This window comes from Schistocerca americana, unplaced genomic scaffold (genome assembly GCF_021461395.2).
Source record: "Schistocerca americana isolate TAMUIC-IGC-003095 unplaced genomic scaffold, iqSchAmer2.1 HiC_scaffold_566, whole genome shotgun sequence".
In the NCBI taxonomy this organism is placed as follows: Eukaryota; Metazoa; Arthropoda; class Insecta; order Orthoptera; family Acrididae; genus Schistocerca; species Schistocerca americana.
The window spans coordinates 17501-22500 of NW_025726309.1; positions in this window are offsets into that span (position 1 = coordinate 17501).

Genomic DNA, 5000 nt, shown 5'->3' on the forward strand with positions numbered 1-5000 from the left:
CGACGGAACTACGCCAACCATGCCGGCAAAACGGTATCGCCATCTATGAAAATACGGCGAAACCACATGCAATACCTCCATCTATGCGAATCTGACAACACTACGTCCGCCATGTCGAGCGCACCACAAAACACAGCGCCATCTGTAGGTCTCCCGCGGCATGACGTCCTGCAACGACGATACCGCCATCTATGAGACGCCAAGCCGACCAAGACATCGATGGGCCCACAGTGCCCATCTTTCGACCCCACCCACAAAGCCTGCGTCCTCTGTCGACCACAGCACCCCAACGCCAGCGCCTCTGCCGCACGAAATCGTGGACCGGCAATCACTCCACCTGCGCCCCACTCCAACCGCCCAACTCGCAACTCCAGCGGATGAACGGCGGACTTTTCCCGCAGTCGCAATGTGCAATCCACCCCTATAACATGCGTTTCATGAAGAGTTATCTCCAATATGCGACATTCCCGCTGTCCCTATACATGAGCTGCGGGCTGTACCAGTTACGAGCTAGAGACGCGACCGCGTTGCTCTCTGTACGAATGCCGATGCTGAGCGGTCAGCTAGGAGGCGCTCCATCCATGTCGGTACCGGTGAGCGTTGCACTCGCAGTCGCAAGAACGTACGGCAAGTATATTACCTGGAAGAGTCAATGACAGTCCACGCCCCCCTGCGTGGGAAGAGTCTTTCTAGGCCATGACCCACCGGAAGGGCGCAGCGTCCCCCACCCCAGACATGTGACGTCACACCATCGGTATTGACGACTAGACTGATTCCTTATAATCATTTGCCATACACCGGTGGAAGCTGCCGAGACGAGTAACTACATAGCGGGCTCGCCGTGTCACTAATGTACAGAGATACAACAGTTTCGACTGGAACCGGATTAAACGTATACACGGCGCTGATTAGTAATAGATAGAGCCATCAGAATACAGATAATGTATACAACTGTCCGTATACATGCTGAAAGACTCTGCTCACAATCACAACCACACGTCAGCCACACACCCTTATCACGCACTACTCTCTGCCTGTAACACGCACACAGACAATATGTAAGCACCAGCATGGAACAACACCCAGTGCATCCTCTCCGCCACATTAGACAATCCACACTGTCATAACCAGACTGGGAGGTCCACTCAGAAAACAGAATATCCCACCCACCCGACAACCACCATTGCTCAGCCAAGCCACCAACACCCACACATGTCCTACACAGGGGTGCACCCAACATCACAATACTGCCTCCTCTCACAGCACACAAACAATGGCAGGAATGAAAGACACAGGTCTGCCACAAGCATGGAATGAGAGCGCCGCCTGTCATGAGCCAAAGGTGCATCCTGACGTGGCAAATCAGATGATGCCGCAGGCATCCACTTACTATAATCACAATCAACAAACCGGCCGCCCCGCCCCGCCCCCCATTAAACCTTTCCTTACAACAATGTGTACCTTAACCTAACCTATATCGTACCGTAACCTAACCTATATCGTACCGTAACCTAACCTATGTCGTACCGTAACCTAACCTATGTCGTACCGTAACCTAACCTATGTCGTACCGTAACCTAACCTATGTCGTACCGTAACCTAACCTATGTCGTACCGTAACCTAACCTATGTCGTACCGTAACCTAACCTATGTCGTACCGTAACCTAACCTATGTCGTACCGTAACCTAACCTATGTCGTACCGTAACCTAACCTATGTCGTACCGTAACCTAACCTATGTCGTACCGTAACCTAACCTATGTCGTACCGTAACCTAACCTATGTCGTACCGTAACCTAACCTATGTCGTACCGTAACCTAACCTATGTCGTACCGTAACCTAACCTATGTCGTACCTTAACCTAACCTATGTCGTACCTTAACCTACCCTATGTCGTACCTTAACCTAACCTATGTCGTACCTTAACCTAACCTATGTCGTACCTTAACCTAACCTATGTCGTACCTTAACCTAACCTATGTCGTACCTTAACCTAACCTATGTCGTACCTTAACCTAACCTATGTCGTACCTTAACCTAACCTATGTCGTACCTTAACCTAACCTATGTCGTACCTTAACCTAACCTATGTCGTACCTTAACCTAACCTATGTCGTACCTTAACCTAACCTATGTCGTACCTTAACCTAACCTATGTCGTACCTTAACCTAACCTATGTCGTACCTTAACCTAACCTATGTCGTACCTTAACCTAACCTATGTCGTACCTTAACCTAACCTATGTCGTACCTTAACCTAACCTATGTCGTACCTTAACCTAACCTATGTCGTACCTTAACCTAACCTATGTCGTACCTTAACCTAACCTATGTCGTACCTTAACCTAACCTATGTCGTACCTTAACCTAACCTATGTCGTACCTTAACCTAACCTATGTCGTACCTTAACCTAACCTATGTCGTACCTTAACCTAACCTATGTCGTACCTTAACCTAACCTATGTCGTACCTTAACCTAACCTATGTCGTACCTTAACCTAACCTATGTCGTACCTTAACCTAACCTATGTCGTACCTTAACCTAACCTATGTCGTACCTTAACCTAACCTATGTCGTACCTTAACCTAACCTATGTCGTACCTTAACCTAACCTATGTCGTACCTTAACCTAACCTATGTCGTACCTTAACCTAACCTATGTCGTACCTTAACCTAACCTATGTCGTACCTTAACCTAACCTGTATTGCGCCTTAACCTAACCTGTATTGCGCCTTAACGTAACCTGTATTGCGCCTTAACGTAACCTGTATTGCGCCTTAACGTAACCTGTATTGCGCCTTAACGTAACCTGTATTGCGCCTTAACGTAACCTGTATTGCGCCTTAACGTAACCTGTATTGCGCCTTAACGTAACCTGTATTGCGCCTTAACGTAACCTGTATTGCGCCTTAACGTAACCTGTATTGCGCCTTAACGTAACCTGTATTGCGCCTTAACGTAACCTGTATTGCGCCTTAACGTAACCTGTATTGCGCCTTAACGTAACCTGTATTGCGCCTTAACGTAACCTGTATTGCGCCTTAACGTAACCTGTATTGCGCCTTAACGTAACCTGTATTGCGCCTTAACGTAACCTGTATTGCGCCTTAACGTAACCTGTATTGCGCCTTAACGTAACCTGTATTGCGCCTTAACGTAACCTGTATTGCGCCTTAACGTAACCTGTATTGCGCCTTAACGTAACCTGTATTGCGCCTTAACGTAACCTGCATTGCGCCTTAACGTAACCTGCATTGCGCCTTAACGTAACCTGTATTGCGCCTTAACGTAACCTGCATTGCGCCTTAACGTAACCTGCATTGCGCCTTAACGTAACCTGTATTGCGCCTTAACGTAACCTGTATTGCGCCTTAACGTAACCTGTATTGCGCCTTAACGTAACCTGTATTGCGCCTTAACGTAACCTGTATTGCGCCTTAACGTAACCTGTATTGCGCCTTAACGTAACCTGTATTGCGCCTTAACGTAACCGATATTGCGCCTTAACGTAACCTATATTGCGCCGTAACGTAACCTATATTGCGCCGTAACGTAACCCACATTGCCCCTTAACGTAACCTATATTGCGCCGTAACGTAACCTATATTGCGCCGTAACGTAACCCACATTGCCCCTTAACGTAACCCACATTGCCCCTTAACGTAACCCACATTGCCCCTTAACGTAACCCAACACACGTTGGGCCTTAACCCAACACACGTTGGGCCTTAACCCAACACACGTTGGGCCTTAACCCAACACACGTTGGGCCTTAACCCAACACACGTTGGGCCTTAACCCAACACACGTTGGGCCTTAACCCAACACACGTTGGGCCTTAACCTGCTCTGTAATTGTCATACGACGCGTTAAATTAGTGTAGTGTTGCCTAACTGCAACCCCCGCAATATAGTTTGCTACTCGCACTGCCCGGTCCCCAGTGTATCGCTTCATGTTAAACACCTTGCAGCTATACACTGTAATGTGGATGGCAGCAGGACGTACATGCTCAATGCCCTTTGCAGTTGTTCATTGGCATTTGCAGTTGTTCATTGGCATTCGCATGGCGAAGCACTTAGCCTACGCTGTGGTACGGCCTGTGTCAACTGTCCGCTGATGTTGTACGTCCAAATCACACACTGTACTGCACATTGGTCCTCATGTACTGAATGATACATCGTGGTACATGTGACCGTACAACGACTGCGCCAACAACGGCGAACCATGCGGTCCAAATGTTGTGCACTCAGCTACGTGTCGTCTCCCTATAAGAGCTGGATTGCAGTGTGGTATGCCCTGGATGGCGATCAGCATGAGCCGTCTGTTGATGTAGTGGCGCGTGTTGTCAGACGTAGTCGTCTCTTCTCACACACCGTGATAGCACGGTGCACTGCGTTCCACATCTGCGACATGCGACAGAGGCCGGTTGACAGTCGTTCGCGCAATGGACATCGCATACGTACGGGGGCCACCTTCCACGTGTTCGCTAAGCGTGGACATGTTGTTGCGTGTATGTGGGCAGACAGTGTGTCGTGACACCTGACACAGGCATGCAACAATCGTTGAATTTGCAAATGGCGATGGACGCCTACGTTTGCTGGTGACGTTACGCAAATGAACAACTGGTAAACCGTTGTGGTGCGGTTGTTCTCGCTAGGGGTGAATCAGTGATGGCGACGATCGGTTGAGCTACCAACCGGTTGTTGCAGCGATACCCACCATGCCCACGAACGTGAATGGCATGTGGGTGTGAAGCGATACGCGGCGGTGGCTGGGTGGGACCGTCCCCGGCCGGTGAGGGGGGGCCTCCCGGCGTGTTGGCCGTGCGGTGCGTGGGCGCACGCGCTACAGCCGGCTGGTGGGGGCGGCCAGTGGCAGGCGCGCCGGCCGACGGAGGCGGCAGGCGGCGCAGCTGCGCGCCGGCGCACCCTGCACGCGGCGCCGTGCGGCCAAAGTAGGTCCTCGCGGGCCCGGTGCGAAGCGCGGTGGACATCT